This window comes from Suricata suricatta, chromosome 9 (assembly GCF_006229205.1).
Source record: "Suricata suricatta isolate VVHF042 chromosome 9, meerkat_22Aug2017_6uvM2_HiC, whole genome shotgun sequence".
NCBI classification, from domain to species: Eukaryota; Metazoa; Chordata; class Mammalia; order Carnivora; family Herpestidae; genus Suricata; species Suricata suricatta.
In genome coordinates, this window is record NC_043708.1 from 60,999,288 (window position 1) to 61,020,196 (window position 20,909).

General features: G+C 38.9%; 1 protein-coding gene and 1 long non-coding RNA gene across 5 annotated transcripts in view; one reads left to right on the forward strand and one right to left on the reverse strand.

Moving 5' to 3' along the window:
* The window catches only part of LOC115301926, a 108,716-nt gene extending 97,301 nt beyond the window's left edge, over nucleotides 1-11,415 (forward strand). For both annotated transcript variants that reach the window (XR_003913359.1, XR_003913358.1), the window contains exons 3-4: nucleotides 10,506-10,580; nucleotides 10,982-11,415. This is a non-coding gene — a long non-coding RNA (uncharacterized LOC115301926). The remainder of the gene's footprint in view (nucleotides 1-10,505; nucleotides 10,581-10,981) is intronic.
* NPAS3 (neuronal PAS domain protein 3) overlaps nucleotides 1-20,909 on the reverse strand; it is an 836,879-nt gene that overhangs the window by 169,343 nt on the left and 646,627 nt on the right. The window lies entirely within an intron of this gene.

Sequence of the window (20,909 nt, forward strand, 5' to 3'; positions counted from 1 at the left end):
ATATATATATATATATATATACACACACACACATACACACAATGCAGTACTACATGGCAATGAGAAAGAAGGAAATCTGGCCATTTTTAGCAACATGGATGGACCTCGAGGGTGTCATGCTAAGCGAAATAAGTCAGGTGGAGAAGGACAGATACCATATGTTTGTTAAGTCTAACAGGAGAAACCTAACAGAGGACCATAGGGAGGGGAAGGGGGAAAGAGTTGGGGAGAGAGAGAGGGACACAAATCACAAGAGACTATTGAATACTGAACAGGAGCCAAGGGCTGAAGGGGGAGGGGGTGGGGGGCAGGAGGTGATGGTCATGGAAGGGGGGCACTTGTGGGGAGAAGCACTGGGCATTATATGGAAACCAATTTGACAATAAACTATTACTAAAAAAAACTGCTACTTGTCACAAACATTATTATTTTATACTAATACCTTTCTATCCTCCCTGAATAATAGTTCACATGGCCTATTGAATGTCTATGTGCATATATATCTCTGATACTTTGTGACTTGGGGGAAATGTTAATATTACAGAAGATGTAGTTGTAGGAAATTAGGACAATATTGTTAACAGATTAATATTTAATACTAGAAGGTCCACTCCCAGCCCATGGCACTCCTAATTCCTCTTCTTCCTCGCCTTTTTTCCCCTTGCACTTACAACCTTTAATACCATAGTCATCTTGTTTGATTACATTTTCTGTTTATTGTCTATTTCACTGGAATATAAACTCCATGGAGGCAGAAAACTTTGTTCACTGGTATATCCTCAGCACCTAGCATGGTGCCTGTCACATAGCAGTTGTTCAAGAAATATTTGTTAATAAACAATAACACTAGTCATAGTAAAGGGTACTGCAAACATGAAATGAATTCAGCTTTTATTCCATAATTCCTTAATTGTATCTTTCCCAATAAGTTAATGATGGCCCAATCGTCTAAGCTTACTAATCAGTTTAGCGAATACTGCTCAAGGTTTCAAGTATTAATTGCCTCAAACACAGTGGGGGGTAATATCACTGAAGAATTTTTAGTCTTAAAAATTGGTTTTCTTTTACAAGAAACACCAGTTTTTACACATTTAACATTTGAGGTATTTCCTTTTCATTGGAGAAAGGAAGGCAACTTTAGGGAAATGCAGTGACTACTTCTGGAACTCACGATCATATAGGTTCCCATCCAAAAGAACATTCTACCCAACTATGACGTTGGATAAGATAAATAAAAAATTTTAATATATGTACATGATTACAAATTCATATTCCTTTCTACTTTCTCTTTCTCCCCTTCTCTCTCTCACAAACACATGAAGATTGTGGGAAAGAGAACTGTCAGAAAGACTCTGATATAAACACATAAATTCAAGGAAGAAAGAGCTAGAAGTCAGAAGACTTGGATTGTAGTTTTAGTTCTGCTAGTGCCCAGCCAAGTGGTCTTGGCCAATTAATTTCTCTCTGAAGATTCTGTAATGTCAGTGCTTACACATTTAAGATCCTATCACTGTCTAGCATTTCTATAAGCCCACACAAGGAGGATAAAGTGGGAAAACAAGGTTTATTTGTATAAATGATTCCAATAGCCTTCCAATTATTGATGAATTTAAAAAAATCACTAATTCCCATATTGCTTTATTGTTTCCCATCCTTTATTCCCAGATGATGATGATGATGATGATATTTGGAGACAATAGGGTTAACGTCTGGCCCTCCAGCTCAGAGCATCGCCTTTGAACAACTGTGTTGCCCATATAATTAATCAGAGGAAATTTCAAAATAGTTTCTACCATCAATCTCTTTGACATCATATCTAACAGCTTATTTCATCTCGCCTTTGGAATAATGCCAGAGAGCAAGATCTAGATATCTTCAGGCAAAGCTTGTTCTAACACCTGCTTTGTTACCTACCCTGCTTGATACAGGTCATTCACCAAAAACAAGCCATTGAAGAGAATTTCATTAATTCACCTCTGTGTGTTGAATCAGCCCCAACTCTCTCTTAGCCTCTTCAAAGAGACTCAACCCCGCTTGTTGCAAATGGACCATTTGCAGCTCCTCTGTTACAATAAAGGAAAGACTTTTCCCTCCTGTATCAGAAGCTCCTATATGGGGGCTACTCTGAAGAGTGGTCTTGTCCATTACATTTACGCCTTTCTTTTTGTGCTCAGGATTTAAAATAAGCTGGTGACGATTGGGACTTTAGCTGATTTATATTTTATATTTTTAATTAGTCAAGATGACCAAAGTAATTATACTATTCCCATTTTAACATTTAAATAATCAAGGCAGAGCAAGTGCCAAGGCCACCAATTAGGCCCCCATAAGGTCAAGATTACAGCACAGAGTTCTTGGTGCATTATTTATGTTTCTAATTATATAAAAGGTCATCTTGCACGAAGACAGACCCTACACAAATAGAAAGCGTACTGGATTGGAAATAAAAAAATATGGATTTTACCACTAATTTAATATAATACCACAGGTGATTATCCAAGTTGTGACTATATTCATTCAATATTTGTTTATTTAATAAATATTAAATACTCATTCTGTGCGCACATGCATGTATGAAATAGGCAGAAAGTATTTTCAAGGTGGCAAATTGACAAGACTGTGTATAAACCACATGTACAAATGCTGAGACAATTTGGAGGAATTGATCTTTTGGGGGCTCTGCTGGGCTGACTGGCTTTGATATCCGATCCTTTCATTCAAACTGACAATGACAGAATTCACCACATTATAAGAGTGTTTTGGAGTTGTGGAAATACAACTTCAGACTTTTTTTTCTTGGGCTGTCAACTTTTCTGTGTTTGAGTTAAGATGATTAATACTCTAAATAAATAAGAGAAAAATATAGATCTTCAGAAGTGCTTTGGAATATTCTAAATATTCACCTTATTTTCCAGGTCAAAGACCTTTTGAAAAATCTCATGAAGGATACACAACCTCACCAATCCTAAAAGAGATAAACCTGAAATTTCCTATCAATTTCAGGTATCCCTGGCTCCCAGGCTAGAAACCTGTGCCCTAAACCAAAAGGCAATACAACTTCAGGACAGGTTCCTCATTTGCTACGAAAATCTTCATTCTAGTTTTGCAAATCATTTATTCTATAAATATCATTAAGCATCTAATGTGTGCCACATGCTGTTCTAGGTGATGGGATATCTCAGGGAACACAGCAGATGGGGGCACCTGGGTGGCTCAGTCGGTTAAGTTTCTGATTCTTGGTTTCGGCTTAGGTCACAATCTCATGGTTTGTAGGACTGAGCCCTACATCATGCTCTGTGCTCCAAGTGTGGAGCCTGCTGGCAATTCTCTCTCTCCCTCTGTTTCTGCCCTTTCTCCACTCATGTTCTGTCTCCCCCTCTCAAAGTAAATAAATAAAAATGTTAAAAATATTTAAAACGTTTTTAAAAAGCAGACAACTTTCCCTAACCTTGGGAAGGTGGAAGACAAACAGAAGCAATACCGACATTATATAGGGTGCCATAAAGGTGGTAAGTACTATGGAAAACAATAAAATTGGGAAGGGGCTTGGGGGTGCCTGAGGGCAAAGAAGTCTGCAAGTTTAGGTAAGTTCATGCGGAAGCCTCACTAAGCATGCAATATTTAAACAAATACTTCAAGGACGAACAAGCCAGGCAGACAGCCAGGAGGAGTGTTCCTGGCAGAGGAAACACAGGTGTAAGGGCTCTGAGAGGGTGGCACCTGGTGAGAAGGCAGGAATGGAATGAGACAGGAAAAAAGGAGATAAAAATCAGAGCAATACAGATGTGTGGGGAAGGGGCAGTGGCAATTCAGAGAGGGCCTCAAAGGCCTTTAAGAAGGTTGGGATGGGAAGTCCTTGAAGAGTTTGAAGCGAAGTGAAAGGACCTAATTTATGTTTGAATAGCACCATTGTGGTTGGTGGCTTGGCAGGCCAGGGATCTGTGGTTGAGAGGTGATTGTAGAGATCCAGAGACAGTCATGTGGCTTGGAGCACAGTGGTAGCTGGGAGGGGGTGAGAAGTGGTCACATTTAGGAGCTATTTTGAAAGCATAACCAAATGCTGATGTATCATAGGTGGAGTATGAAAAGATAAATAAGTAAATAAAAATTAAAAAAGAGAAGTTAAATATACCTCCAAGATTACTTTGGGCTCTGTTGCCATTGACTTCAACTGCAGGGGAACCATAATGGGGTTTAATAGCAATGATGGAATACCATTTAAAGGTTTACTAAGAAAATATCATCCATGATCCCTTCTATTTTGTGGCCCGAAATGAATTTCTCCACTTTCATGTATGACCAGTATTTTCAGCAAAACTTGGGTTCAATGTTTTTGCTCTTATTAGGTCCTTTCACTTCGCTTCAAACTCTTCAAGGATTTCCCATCCCATCTTTGTTAAAGGCCTTAGTTTATAGTTGGAAGGCTCAGACTCTTTCCATAAAGTCTTCCTTGACTTATTTCAGGCTCCTTCTCTGAATTCACATCCCAGTGTGGCCATGCACTTGTTTGTATAATTGTCTTGGAAGTGTTACTTAGGTTATGATGTTTTAATTCTTCTAGTTAGATCCTGAGGTCCAAAAATGCCACAGCTATCCCCCACCCCTCTTTTGTAGCTCACCAACTGTACCTGGCATGATATTGGTTGCCAGGCAAGCAGAATTACTTAATACAGTTTGGGCTGATTAAAAAAAAAAAACCTCCGCAGAGTTCTTCCTTACAGCAACTTCCTTTCTTTTCATTTTTGCTCTCAACTCTGAAAATGGAACAGCTTGAGATATCAAAGCCTTTTACAATTTGACAAAGTTTGTATAATCGGTGAAAAGATAAACCACATGCAACATATTTGCGTCTCAATATATTTCCTGAGCTGCAATCTGGATGTAAATAACTAGGGCCAACACTTGGGCTGACTCAATGGGAGCTGGAATTTTGATTAATGCTACTACCATATTCATATTATTTGTGTCTTTGAGAGAGGATCAGTGTTGAAAGATCTGTCAAATCTGTTTTGTAAAACTGGAGTGTTTGATCTTTTCTTTTTAATTTTCTAACAAGTGGATCGTCAGGTTCATTATCAATTGATTAAATTGGCAGGTAGTCAGGTAAAGAAAAAAAAATCCATATATGGTTACCTGAATCATGAAGGTACTAGTAACCTTGTCATGTTGGCATAGCAGAGGGCTTTATATTACAGGTTACAGGAAATATTTCTAGCATATTTCTAGCACTTTCAGTGAACTGGCTTTTTTTTTTTTTTTCTCTCTGAGAGTTCATCTCTCATGTTAGCTGTAGAAAAGGCTTCTTCCTTCTGGTTCCACTTTATTGATGCATTTCAACAGTAGTAAACTAGTAGACTTTATTTAACCTGTTGTACCTAACTGTTTATTTCTTCTCTGTTGGAACCCACTGGTAATCAGTAGAATTTCGAGACTAACGGTGCTCTTGAAGGTCAGGAGCAAAACACATGGGGTGAGAGATGGGGTAAAGCAGACAGGTTACCACTTCCCAATATTCCTGGCTCAGGCCAGTGATTACTGGTCACCATGCCTTTTCTGAGTCATTAAAATTTACCTATTTTAAATTCTGACACTGGACCTTTCTGGCTCTATGTTTTCTTTTCTCCCTCATTATAGGCTCCGAGCAGGAGTTTATTTCATATTACCTTCTATTACAGATATGGCATTTTGCACTGTGTCTTCTTTCTGACTGACCCTTCCCCTCTGAGTTTCCTTCTTTCTAAAACTTGAGACCTTGAAGAGGAGAAGATGTTTGTGTTGGAGTAAAATTGAATACATGTACTTGTCTTTTCCTTTTATCATTTTTTATCCCTTGGAGTTTCCTTATTTAGGTTTTGATAAGGACAGGGATATTTCTCTAATTTGTGAGTTATCCAGGTCTTTTCTCTCTTATTCTTTGACTGCTCCCTGCTCATTCTTTGTTTATCTACTGCTTGTCACCATATCCCTCAGAAGGGAAAGATAATTAGGAAAATGCATATTAGCCAATTTGGAACTTATGAGCTATTTATATAAGAATTTTTTGAAGATGGGGTATGGAGATAATTAAATAAAATTACATTCCTCTAGTATAAGATTTAAACGGATTTATACTCTCTCATTATCATGAATAATCCATTTTAAAAATTTACACTCAATGATTCAAGGTATGTGGGACTATTATCAACTAGAGAGGAACAGAAATTCTAGACTTCAGATTCCACTAATGTGATTTTACACAAACATTGATGTCCCTATCTTTTAGCTGGGGGCGGGGTACATTTTTTTTTTTTTAACAGTGTTGGAATGCTATAATATCACATCTAGCTCCTCCCTCAAGCTCAAACTTAAGTTCTATCTCCTGCAAGATATTTTGCCCTAACTGAAGGCATATCTCAAGATGTCCATACTTATTACTTTTTTTAAATACTTCAATATCCACTTCTACTTTATCTTTACCACCTGATGTGTTACTTATTTCAACCTTACTGTTTCACACAGTTGGAAAGTTCCTGAAAGCAGTATCTTGTCTTAAGCAATTTTTATATAAGCCTTAATCAGTAGTATAGTTCTGGATGTCTAATCATCTAAATTACTAATTTATAATAAAACTACATATATTTTTGACAATTATAAAGTATTCTCATATCTTATCAGATTCATTAACTTTCTATGAGGCTAGTTGGATGATATATCATCTCCTATTGGCTTTAGATTGCTCAGAAAACTAGGAAAATTCACTTTGTTAACTAAGATTTCATGCACCAACCATTTTCTGAGCCTTCCTTCAGAAGATAATTGACACTGAGAAGAATGACTGCCTGTTTATTTATCATTCAAGTTGAAAAAGAAGAAATCAATGAGGCCAACTTATAGGGATAAATTTATAGCCCAAGTAGATGAAGAATAAAATAAATTCTTGGGGCATTAGCACTAACCAACTTATGCCTCTAATAATGTTTTGTAAGAAATAATTTTGATTGAGTTAATCTGAGCAAGACTCTAAGTTTTATCCACGTATGCTGTCTTATCTAGTCATTTCATTCTAGAAAAATTGTTACCAATCATCTTTGCCGTTTGTTTGAAATCAGTCTCTTTCTGTCTTCCCACAATGCTCACATGCACATACACAGAGCACATATACTTTTATCTTCTTGTTCTTACAGAAACACATCTTTATGTTCAAAGGCAGAGTATTCCTTTTTACGGGTGTGGGAACAGAGCAAAAGAATGAAGGACCTCCACAGTTCCATTTTCATAATAGCATTCTGTTGTTCTGGAATGATTTATTTTTGAATAAGGAAAAATGCAAGGAACTTGGAACACAGACAAAAGTACCTTCTCATCAAAGGTTGTCTATCGTTTCATGAATCACATGTGATGGATGAGATTTATGAATTAGAATCTGTGTCAAAAGATTTACAACATACTAAATTAGTTATGACATCTTCTCGTCGGTGCGCATAAACTTTCAACAAAATATCTATATCATCGCCACAGGAGCATGGCCGGCCCGATTCTTTCATTCCACTGCAGCACATCCAGACCCTGTCACTATAGTTGATGAATTCTTGAAGGAATGGGCCTCAGATCAATTAAAATAAACACCACAAGCTGATTTATCAAATCTTTTCTGAATGTTCTCAGAAAATGTCAAAAATCTGATCCATTGACAGAGAAAAGTCAGAGAATCGTGGCAGCCTATGGGATCACAAGACCTTTTCAAAACCATCATAAATCACCACAGAAAACAAATGGGGCACCATGTGATAAGATTTCTTCTGACAGCTTTGCCTCAACAAGACATATATGAGATAAATGGATACCTTCGTCTATACCCAATTGCCAGTTTACAAAGTTCTAAGTTGTCAAACTGTAAAATACACCCGTATCAAAGTCCTTCCCAATAATATACCTTTTTTGGGTATACAAGAGTGGATTTGCAATAACATCCCCTTCAGTTCTATTTCACTGTTGTAAGCTATGTTATATCCCTGCTGGTGTGTGAGCTTTCTAAAAGGAAGCACAGGCGTGTGTGCATGTGTACACACACACACACACACACACACACACACACACACACAGCGGGCTCCAAATTTACCTTCATATACATCTTTGTCTGAACTAATGAAACTTTCCTCACTTTCCATTATTAAAAGAAAACTGCTTTATAGTGCAAAGTGCATCTAATCAAGGTATCCTTTGTTTTTGTTTTTTTAATCATCTCAGTCTTGTCTCATTTCATATAGGTTAAGAGCACATTCAGAGACAACCAATAACAGGCTAACCTATTCTTCTAATCTACTTCCGGAACAGAGAAATGCTTCCATTAATGAGCTTTTGCAAATATGATCAAACCTATAGGTATGGGTATAATGTAATAGGCCTTAAATGTCACAGTAAAATTTAACTATATAACTCATATATTCCTATATAGGTGGCAAATAAAAAGTCACATATATATTAGAAATTTCATATGATATATGGGAGCCGGTTTTCCCAATTCAAAGAAGCTAATGGAGCCTCATTCTCAAAGTAAGACTGAAGCCTGATGCAGAGGAATGGCATCTATAAATTAAAGTTTATTATGAAGATTTACTGTTTCCATAGTAAAAACCAAAATTGAACTTAGTCTCATAGTTTTCACTTACACTTATTTTTCAAAGAGCAAGAAATGCAGTGGACTTGAGATACAAGTCCCTGTGCTGCACTCACAACTGACCGTTTTTCACGGGCCCTCTTTCTACACCTTTAAGGTATAACTCTAATCCCATCACTTCACAAGCCTTCCCTTCTTCAACTACAGAAGGTCTGACTTAAAACAATTTTTTTAATGTTTATTTTTGAGAGAGAGAGAGAGAGAGAGAGAGGGAGGGAGGGAGGGAGGGCGAGAGAGATATGGATGAGCAGATAGAGAGGGAGACACAGAATCTGAAATAGGCTCCAGGTTCTGAGTTGTCAGCACAGAGCCCAAGCAGGGCTTGAACTCACAAACTGCTAGAGCATGACCTGAGCCAAAGTCAGGTGCTTAACCAACTGAGCCAAGCAGGTGCCCCTGATTTGTCTGAATACTAATCCAAGTTTCACTCCCTAGAAAAGTAACCTTGTACGTCTGGGCCGTGCCATTTACCAGTTACTATGAACCATGGTAAATTAACCAATTTTAATAGCAGGAAATTATTTCCTAACTATTGACTATCTGGGATGGGATTCTAGGATCAGGCGGAAGCATGGATGGGTATCTTGAAACATGTATGGGACAAGATTTAGCACTTCTGTTTGGCTTTGGTTAGAGAGAAAATGCATTGCTTACATTAGGGTTTTTTGTGTTTTTTTTTTTTAAATTTTACTTGATCCACAGCCTTCACCCGGTCCATGAACAATTTTGAGTATGTGCTCCAATTCCTGCACTGGCCCAGACGCCAGAGTTACCATGTTCAACTCTTATCACTAAGTAACAGTACGTAGTTACTAGTATAAAGATAGAGATGTCACCTATTTTTTCTTTAATTGCTCGGTAGTCTTGAGGGTATTGCTAGCGAAGTTAAATGGCAAAGAATCTTGGAGACCCTTCTGTGTCATTTAAAGCATCAAAAAATGGTTTTTGCCTTTTAAGCAATAGTCAACAGGCAAGAGACGCTATTATACAAGAAAAATCACTCTTACCAGGATGTCTAATTTGACAACCCTTTATCCCAATGATTTCATACAGTTTAGGTTTGTGTAACATGAGTTTCCACCTGTTCATTCAGAGCAAATCTCAGAGTTGTTTGTGGTCACTCTGAAATAGCTATTAATTCTGAAAACGAACAGGAGAGCAGCACGTTGCTTCTGAAGCCACAGAACAAATGTGCCAGGTTGTTTTTGGAAGCAAGAAAGAGATAACAAAATTACAGATGGTGAAAATTGTTCAGATCTTAATCTCAGCCAGTACTTTTGAGATATGGACAGCGCCTTCATGGGAATGTGGGTGTGTGGCCTTTTTTCCCTTGAGTTTCCCCTCATTTGGGAGTTTCCTCTTGTGAGGAACAAGCAATGAGTTCATTCCATGGCCTTCAATTGCTCTTATACCTTGCTAATTTCAAAATTCCAACTAACAATAAGCACTTTGCTATGAGTCAGTAAATGGAATACATTAATAAAGCCTGAGTGTTTGGCCCTTTTCCAGACTTGAGAATTTGATCATGCTGGCTTCAATGGAGGCTTCGATTTTTTGTTTAGTGTAAAGGAAAATTACCCTATACAGCTTTTAACTCCCCAAGGCTATCCCTAAAAGCCTTACTCAAACTTCTAAGGTGCCTAGACTAGTATTTGAGCTTAGAAAAGCTGTTGGCAAATCCCAGTGAAATTTTTTGACAGATTCATCTTTTAGCCTTTGGGAAAGTGAAGGTGCTGCAGGCAAGATATTTGATTAATGCCATGAAAAATAGTGTTGCTGGCACAGCTGGTATGGTGGGAGAAAAATTCATCACTAACTCTAAAACTGCCATGTAATTTTCTCCCCACAGTTCTTTTCCTCACTTGACAGAAGATTTGCACAGGACAAACCAGGCTGACAGAGGACAAGTCAGCCAGATGTTGAGGTATCTCGAAACATGACAGATCACTGTGTTTTAGCTCAGATTAATTCGCTTATTAGAGGTAGACCTAAATCACTGGTCATTGTCAAATCAGTTGTCACCACTAGCAAATCATGTCACATTTCTGAACAAAAATAGTTCCAGTTTTAAGGAGTTGCTCTAACCTCACCCCCATCTCTGCTGAGAGTGAGAGATTCCAACCAAAAGCACAGGACCTTCCTGCAAGAATTAGAAAATGTGCCGCTCTAACCCTGCAGCTACTCAACCGCTTGCTTTTTGTGAGGCCGGAAGAACAAAGTATGATTTCAGAGTCTGCCGCGTGCCACACTCAGAACTGCTCTGGATGTGTGATCTCACCTTCTTCCCTCAGCCCCTATCCTTCGCCTTTTCACTGAACTCCACAGGGTGTGACTATGCTCCTGACGTCAGTCTCTGGCCAAAGATGAACACAGATGCATTCACCAATACAGAAAAGGTCAAGCACATCTTTCAGAACGAGCAGGCAGTATCCCTCTGTCCCCGACGTTCATACAAGGTATGCTGTCCTGCTTGGGCCTGGTGGCCTCTACCAAATCCAAGGACTCTAGCTCAACGCCCAACAGACCAATTGTCCAACTTATGAAGTCAGGACCACAACGGGCCCCATGGTTGGCAGGTTCAAGCAAAGTGTCAAGGAGTAAATAAGGCACGGAAAATAGCTAATCTCTTCATCCCAGGAAGCTGAGTTAAGGGATGGGAAATGCTGGCAAAAAGAGCAGTGGAAAAACTGACACCAACTATGCTTGGACTGTGGCTGCCTTGTTAACGGAGAATGGACCTTCTATGGGGCTCAATGGGAACCGGGGCTCCTGAGAGCAAAATTCTCTTTAAGGGTGCAATAAATCAAACCATAAAAAAGCAACATTTCTGCCTCTCATGTTTTTCCACAGTTTAGTAAATCAAGCTAGGTTGGTATATAGAGCAGACACTGATTATATGGAAAGAAATGTATGGTCCTGGGGATACTGGATTCTCAGTTCTCATTTTGTTTGTTTGAGATCTAAATACGGCAGTAGGTCCCCACCTAATAAGGAAGTTGATTTGTGCTACTTTTTTTGACATTACTCAAAAACTATAGGAAAAGAGCCCACAAGATGGAAAGGTAAGAAGTTGATAAATTAAATCATAACTAAAATGGAATCTAATCGTACCCACATTTCTGTTGATGGTGTCTCCACTTTTCAGAAATGAGTCACCAAGACGTACATGTCAAGGTAACCTGTGAGTTGTCGCTCTCTTTCCCGGTTCTCTCTCCATACCAAGTTAGTAACCAACTCCTCAATTACTCCTTCATAGTCCCTTCCCAGCCCACTGTTTTCTCCAGTCCTGACCTTCTACTTCTATAATCACGACTGTAACAGCTCCTTCATCTCCCAGTCTCTCGTTTTGTTCCTACACTCTGTCCTCTGCCCCACAGCCAAATAGTACTTCTGTTAGTATTACTTAGCTTATGCCATTCCCTGCCTTAAAAGCATTCAGTGGTTTCCTGTTGCCAATCAGACGAGGTGTCAACTCCTTAGCCTATAACCTACAGTGCTCTTAAATCATGTCCCAACATTTATTACCTATACAAACTTAGCTCCTGGGTCACAGTCAGTCACTAAATGTCCTCTGTGCTGCCCTTTGTCTCCATGGTGTCTTGGTACCCACTTCATCCAACGTTCCCTTCCCCTAGAATGGCTCTTTAACAGCTCTAGTTACTGAACTCCTATCCATCTTTCAAGGTCCAGTCATAGTGTAGCCTCATCAGTGAACTCTTCATTGCATCTCCCCCTGCTCTCACCTTCCATGGTTCACTTATTCCTTCAGTGATCACATTCTTCTTACTTTCTGCTTTGTATGGTAATACTTTTTGGTACCTACTAAATGGTAAGTTCTTCAGGAATTTGGATGATGGAATATTACCTCTGTACACCTATAATTTTTTTAACCAAATGGATACACAAAATACATTTTGGATGGCTGAATTTGAAAACAGTACAGTTTCCTGCTTCAAATCCAAGGGTGGCTGCAAGGCCTAAAGTGGCCTGACCTCTCAGGCCTGCCAGCCCCACTTCTCCAGGCCTCCATTCTTTCTTCTCTCCATGTTGCCATTCAGAGTGTCGACAGGAAATCTGGAGCACAGCTGAGGCTGTTAATCTTTACGTACCAATATGCTACACAAACATAATTCTCTGTGGAAAGCTCTGGGCAGCTTTCTCAGGACTATTGAGCAATTAATTACTTCTACAAATATTTTGGGGTTCCTGCAAAACTATAGTTCCTAGAACTATAGCCCTGTAGGGCCTTTCCTCCGAGGTGCTTTAATAACAACCCTTCAACCAGATTCTAAGTACTTTCTGTTGGGTGAAGTTCCCAAAGACATGTATGGATGACTATATTTTTTTTACATAGGAATATGTGCAGCGGATAAGTTTCTATTTTGTAAACTTAGGTCTTTTAGGCTCCCCTCTCCCACTTTTTAAAAAGTGCCTAACATACTTTAGTTTAGTGATGGGCACCCTGAAAGCATAATAAATAATGAGACTGAGCCCACTAGGTGGTAACTCAGATGAGCAAAAGAGCAAGTTTCTGGCCATAAGGAATTTCTAATGTAATAGGTGGACGTGGTAAGACAAACACACATGTAATGACCATGTAAGGAAGAAGAAAAGTGCCATCAAAAAAATACACACAGCGCAGCTCTCGAGTTCCCAGGAGACCTGCAAGCTTCAAGGTCAAAGAAGGCAACATAAAGTGAATAGATTTAAGTGGAATGTGAAGGACAGATAGACGTCCAACAAAGTCTGGCTCTGGGAGTTTGGAAAGGTTTCATGGAAGGAGGTAAAATGGATGAATAGTAGTGACGGGGTGGATAAAACAGACGATGGTTCAGGCAGAGATGCCTGGCCAGTCAAAGCCATGGAGGCACGGCACACTCTAGGGACCACAGGGACATGATGGGGCTGGAGCACTGGGCGGGGGCGGGAGGAGATGAAGCACAGGGAGACAATGCTGAAACATGAACAAAAGGAAGGTTTCAAGGTGGGGCTAGAAGGCAGCAAATTGTCCAGGAGGAGAGACACAGAGAACACCTGAGAATTCTGGGAATCATGGACATGAGGTTGGAAAGGTCAATCTGGAGACAAGGAGAATTTCTCAGACTCTCAATCTTCTCAGTAATAAAGAAGAGAGGAGAAGGCTTACCCTTTCTGATCTCATAACACTTTTGCTCACAAGTCCTCAAGGATCTCTGTTTTCTTACCTCAGATCCAGTTCTAAAGTGTCTCATGATGACTAGTCTGAATGGAAGGAGTCATAGGGGTGGGAGCATGCGCCCTGGAGCCAGCCTGTCTGAAAGGCCCTGGATCCCCCAGCTCTGAGCTGTACGGTTTCGGGCTAGCTACTCAATCTCTCTGCTTTTCATTTTATCCTTATTTTAATCTCAACTTATTTGAACACAGTAGTCACTCATTAAAATACATGTTGACATTAATTTTCAATTACCTCACACTGCTAACTGATCTTTGCCAAGAATTATAAAATATAAAACAAATAAAAACAGCAAGCTCTAAGAAACTTATTTTTGTAGACTTATGGGATTTTCACACCCCTTGTTTCTCTTCTAAGTACTTAAAAGCAAACAGAAAGGAGGAGAAAAATTAAGAAACCCTAGCACTTCTAATTCCAGTGATTCTACCTTAAAAATAAAAAAATATGAGAAAGAAGCCTCCCACTTCTCATAGTAGGGCATAAACCATATGAATAAAACTTGGAGTCTTAGCCCCATATTAATTTTTCATTTTAGAATTAATTTCAAAATAAACATTGTTACAAAAGTAACTTGGTTCATTATAATGCTCCAAATATTAATTTTATCCTATGAACTTTCTCGTGTTTATCTGACCTATAAATTTATCTCTATAGTTTGGTCTTATTGATTTATTGTTTCAACTTGACTGATAAATAAACACGTATTTATGGAATGAACAGAAACAGAAGTGCCCAAATCATCTGTTTTTTTTTTTTTTTTGGGAGGGGATGGGGGGCGGGGGGGAAGAATACCATCTAATCTTGGCAAACACATGTTCCAGTTTTAAGTTGCTTTTTTACTCTAAAACGTAAAAGTTGTCTTTAAATAAGACACCATGCTTAAAAGCCCCTTGCCCCTGGTACTCTGAACCCACAAATGGCCTATGAAAGTTTTAAAAATAAGTCTATTTATTTTTCAGCAATAATATCTTTTAAAGGCAGATGAACTAAAATTCCTCCCAGGGAGAATTTGATTAATTAAAAAAAAGTGATGTAAGTGCTTTGTTACTCTGCCACAGAACATCTGCTTGGAAGTGGATGTAATTGGAGAGGTGAAAACAGTGTCTACGCCAGCGGAGGGTAGAAAAGACAACAGGTTTCGGGGAGTGGGGAAGGCAGGATGTGGGCGGCGATGAAGAAGAGGCCCAGCTGGATGTGTGGATCCACTCTGAACACAAATGTGAGTGGGGGGTGGGGGTGGGAGAGAGATCAATCAGCGGAACAGTGGGGCATCGCTGTTCTCCTGATTCAACAAGAAGTGATTTTTTCTCCTTTCATTCTCCCTCGCAAGGATTTCTGACCAATCTCCACTGCCTGTCCCTGCCAGCGTCCTGAATTTCCACAACCAGCAGACACAGTAGAAGAGGTGAGCCGCATGTGGGCGCCCAGCAGCGTGGATGCTGGCACCCGAAGGCCCCCTGTGTGGCACCTGGGGCAGACTGTAGCAGCTCCACGAGGCATCCAGCCACTTTCCCCAGAGGCTCAGGGCCAGCTTGCCCAGTTTCATATTGCAGCCAGAATAATTAAATTAATTTTGCTCAATAATTCAAAATTAATTTTTTAAAGAGATGATTTCATTTATTTTTAATTGATTTCCTCTCTCTTAAAGCTTTCTTTATAGATTACATTAAGCTAAATGAACTAATTTAAATAAATTTTCACAAGAAGTAAAATAATCATCTCGTTTATCATTTAAAAAAGCAATACAATGTGGCCAATTTTACTTGGACACTAAAATATTAATGATGATGCAATTTTTACATGGAAAAAAATTAGCCTTATTCATCTTGAACAGAGATTTATTTCCACAGACAACTACTTCTGGCTAATATGAATGACTGGAAAGTATGTATTCGAGGAAAATGAGTCATGTTGTGAGCCTCTGGTGCGTCCTTGAGGCAGCAAGAGTTAGAGGTCACATTCTTGAGGATTTGTACATTCCCTATTTTCTTCCCCCAGTCTAAGACTCCTCCAAAGCAGGCATATCTCGCCTCTCTTCCTCTACAGCTTCTCTTCTTGTGAAACATGCAAGGCAGAATTTAGAAGATGCCATGCACATGCTTAATGATAACAAACAAACAAAACAAAAGCAACACCACAATCACAGAATGGTCTGTTCGGCTCACTGTATCCCCAGAACAACCATTTACTCTTACTAGTACTGCCCCATCCTGCCATTGATAACCTGCAGAATATTTTCTCATCTGCTAGTTTATAAAGGCTTAAATTTTTACAACGATGCCGGTGTTGAGAGACTGCCAGAGCTCTGTGTTCTTAGGGAAGTCTGTTGGCTTCTTTGGACTCTTAGGATACTGTCTAGTCAAATGCATTAATGACTTAGGAAGAGTCCAGCATGTGATGCTAGAAGGGAGGCATCAACACCCATGAACTGAGCATGCGCACCTGTGACTAATTCCTCCTTGCACACATCTCGCTCTTGGTTCTGAGAAAACACAGGATAAAGATAAAATGAGTAACTATCCGCTGTAAGAAAACTAAGTTGCTCCCATATTCTGTTGCCTGGAATTCTTCTGTAAAATCATTAGGAAAAACCCTGCTTTAAACTGTTTACCAAAATTCAGCCTTATACCAACTACCCTACCAAACACCTTGTTAATAAATGACCCAATATCTGGAGAAGAGGTTTCCAGCTTCAGAGTCACCAACTCTAGTAATCAAATGAAGTTTGAGACCAGAATTAAGAAACATGCCTATAAGAGAAGTTTCATTTTTCAGTAAGGTGGTGGAAAATTGTAGAAACAGGAAATGAAATTGCTTTCCAGCCACACTGCTCTTGTAACCCTTATTTCGTGGCAGTCAACATGAATAATCAACAGTTTCGTTTTAAAACTTTTTCAAATATTGGTAAGAGTTAAAATTACTGAAGGACAGAATCATAAAGATAGCTCCCTCCAGCCCACCCACCTCTGGCATCCCAAAGCATCTCTAATTATGCGCTTTGGCAAGAAATAATCCCCTCTTTTCACAAAATTACAAAAAGAAAGAAAGAAAGAAAAAAAGTCTATTTTGTGAACTTGCAAGAGGTAGTTTGCCAGCGGAACTTGGGAACAACGCTGAATTGATGAAGAGGAATACCATCTTTCGGGCACAGCAAATGGAATTATCTAGTGCATCTCAACATAGAAAAAAATAGTTAACTTTCTAAATGGTCATATGCTATTCTGGGAAGATAAACCTGGGCTGTAGATAGAAGTAGCTTAGGACACTATTTTCCTTTTTCATTAATAAATATATATTCTTGAATGTGGAAAATCTTCAAATTCATTCCTTCCTCTTCCCATGTTCCCAGACTTCCTTCAAACATTGGTTTGAGAGGAACCGTGATGGCCTGTCACTAAAACAGAAAAGGAAAGCAAATAGCGGTCACTAACTTGGTCGTCAGAAAGTGATTTAAAAGAGGAGACAAAAACTCCTCTGTTGAACTGAGGTCTTTATAATTTTTTTTCTCTAGGTAACTCTACATTTGGCTAAAGCAATAAAGACTTAAATAAACAAGTGAACGTATCGAAACCCTAGCTCCTAAATGTTCCCCCACCCAGGGTCAGGACATCTGTGGGACAAGGCTTACAAGCCCCTTGATTGGGCCAGACAGAGTCAGAGACCCAGCGCTGCAGAATGGGAGGAATAGTGTGTAATGAGGCATCAGTGCCCAGTGAAGAAAGGGGAAAGATGAAAAAGAATAAGAATTAGCCCCTGGTGCTGCAGAACTCAGGAGACCCACAAAGGCTAATTTCAAATGGCTGGAGCTCTTACATCTTAGGCATGAACTTGCTCCTTGATGCACTCGTAGCTCCTATTAATGTTAATGCTGCCAAGCCCACCGAGAAGAGAATAGAGCGCTCCTTAGTTTGCTTTCATCAAATTCACTTTTTTTTCTTGTGGGAGAAAAATCTGGTTACCATTATGAATTAAGACAGGAACCTATGATAATATACAAATACATTGGGTTAAAAAAGAAAAAGAGAATAACCCATAAGCCATACATTGTATTCAAAGTACACAGAGGAAATGGCAGCTCACGGAAGGGAGTAGCAAACATCCTTAAAGTCTATCCCATGGTTTTTCCTAATGATGAATTCAGAGAATTGGAGACATTTTTGGTTTTGGTAACATTCATGCAAAACCCCCCAAACACACGTGTCAAAAAGCTGTTAATGCCACTTTGTAAATGTTTGGTCAACACTCCTTTTTTTTTTTTAACAAAGAGGGAAACTGGGGCGCAAAAACCTGAACTTTTCTTTTAGTGAGTAGAATAATCCAATGAGAAATGGAAGAGGATTAGCTTCCAGTTGGGGAAGATTCGGAGGTGAAATGGAATTGAACAGATGTAAACTTCCAGGAGATGGATGCAGTAAGGATGCACACCATTTCTAAAACATTCATATTGTAATCTCAGAAAAGATTCGATTAATCCAGGGTGGACTCGGTGGGTATGGCTCGTGAGGACTTTTTCTTTAGTTTCATGGGTGCTCTATGTCTGGGTGATTTCAGCTGAGGTCTTTGTGCCATGGACAGCCCCGTACAGGCACGCAGTGGGGGTGACTGAGGGGATGGAGCACTTGAGGCGGCATCACTAATCTTTCAGGAGGCTTCTAAACTGGGCTCTCATCAACTGGCCCCACTAAAGCTTCCTCTACGAAAGGTAGGGACTCCGTCTCGACTACGCAGGCCTCTATATTATCTTTAGTTCTGCACTGAGGGACACATCTTTCTAGCTCTTGTGCTTTTTTTTAAAAACATTTTTTAAATGTCAATTTATTTTTGAGAGAGCGAGCAAGAGGGAACGGCGAGAAAGAGCGAGCAAGCGCAAACAGGGGAGGGGCAGAGAGAAAGGGACACGCCAATTCCGAAGCAGGCTCCAGGCTCTGTGTGATGATGTGGAGCTTGAACCCAAGAACTGCAAGATCATGACCTGAGCCAAAGCAGGGCACTCAAGTGACGGAGCCACCCAGGCCCCACTCCAGCTCTCAATCTTAAACTCAACTCCTAATTCTAGAGTCAGAAGCTGTCCATCTTTTATTCACTATATAATTTTTATGTAAAAATGAAAACTAAAAGCCACAGGGATACAGCATTTCAAGTCTCAAAGTTTCAAAAACTGGTCTCCATATTTGCATACTCTTCAAGATTGCCATCTTATTTCTATTTTTTAATATTTAAAAACTCAATATTGCCTCATATGAGAATGAACACACACACACACACACACACACAGCCCTGATAAAATCATACAAAATTATACCTAAATGAATGAAACAGAAAGATACACAGCCTAGATAGTAGAGTAGTCAAATGTCCATTGTGTAAAGCAAATCTCATAGTTAGACCTTCTAAAGAATGTTAGAAATAACCTATTCTGTTACCATTGGGGATGCTGTCTAAATGCTCAGTTGTTATCCTGAAGATATTTCTATATCATCAGTGAGTTAACCATTATATATTGCTAACAATCTTCTTACAAGTATAACTGATAGACAACAAACAGCATATAAAGTATCTTACTTGACAAGTTATGACATGTTTATACCTGTGAAACCTTCGCACATCAAATAGTGAATATAGCACCCCCCCCCCCGCAAGTCCCCTACTTTCACCTCTCTAGACCACTTACTCGCATCCCCAGGCAACTACCAATCATTCTGTCATTACCTACTAATTTGCATTTCCTATGGTTTTATATAAATGGACTCATATACTCTTTTTTTGTCTGGCTTATTTCACCGAGCCTAATTATTTTGATTCTCATGCATGTATATCACAAGTTTATTCCTTTCTATTGCTGAGGACTGTATCCTACTCTATTTTATGGACATACCATGTTTGCTTAGTGATGGACATTTTGGGCTGTTTCACTTTTTGATGATCACAAATGAAGGTGCTATGAACATTCAGGGACAGATCTTTGTGTAGACAGATGCTACCTTTTCCCTTAAATACCTGCGAGTTGAATGGCTAGGTCATGTGATATGCATTTGCTTAACTTTTTAAGAAACCAGTAAATGATTTCTCTCAAGTGGTTTTATCATTTAGCCTTCCCACTAACAGTGATTCAGAGTTCTGGCTCCACCACATCCTGGCCGATACTTAGTAATGCTGAAAGATATGTAGTGGGAATAAAATATTCGTAATTACATATCTGACGAGAGACTTCTATCCTGAAAATGTAAAGGATTCTCAAAACCCATTAATAAGAAAACAAACAACCCAACTAAAAAATGGGCTAAACATTTGAACTGGCATTTCACCAAAAAGATACATAGATGACAGGAAAGCACACAGAAGATTGGTTAGTAGGGAAATGCAAACGAAAACCATAAGGAGAGCCCATTAGATATTCTTTACATATTCAGAATAGAAGTCTCTTGTCAGATACATAATTTCAAAACTTTTAGTCTGTTGCAAGTCTTTTCATTCATTTAACATAGCCTTTCAAATAGCAGGAGTTTTAAATTTTAACACAGTCTGCTTTTTTTCTTTTGTGGATAGTGCTTTTGTTGTCACATATAAGGCATTTTTGCTTACCTCAAGGTCACAAAAATTTTGTCATACCTTTTCTGCTAGAAGCTTTATATTTGGGTTTTACATTGAAGTCTATGATCTAGTTTGAGTTATTTATTTATTTGATGACAAGTGGTACAAACCAAAACTGTATTTTGGCATATGAATAACCAATTGTTTCAGCCCTACTTTTTTTTTTTTTTATTGAGCATTTTATTTAGGAATAAATCTGGTTTCCAGAATATATTCATAGAGCTTCCTATAAATGCATTTTCAAATTAAAATAAATGTGAACATCTTCCAAATAGCTGTTACAAATAAAGAAATAGAAGGCAGACAATTAGACTAAGAAATATACACAATAAAACATACTGAAACCTCAAAGAAATCTTTCAGAGGAATAAGGAGGTATTTATCCCTATCCATATATTTCAATATTTTCTTAAAGCCTGAGAAACAAAACTGATTTTAGTACCACACACT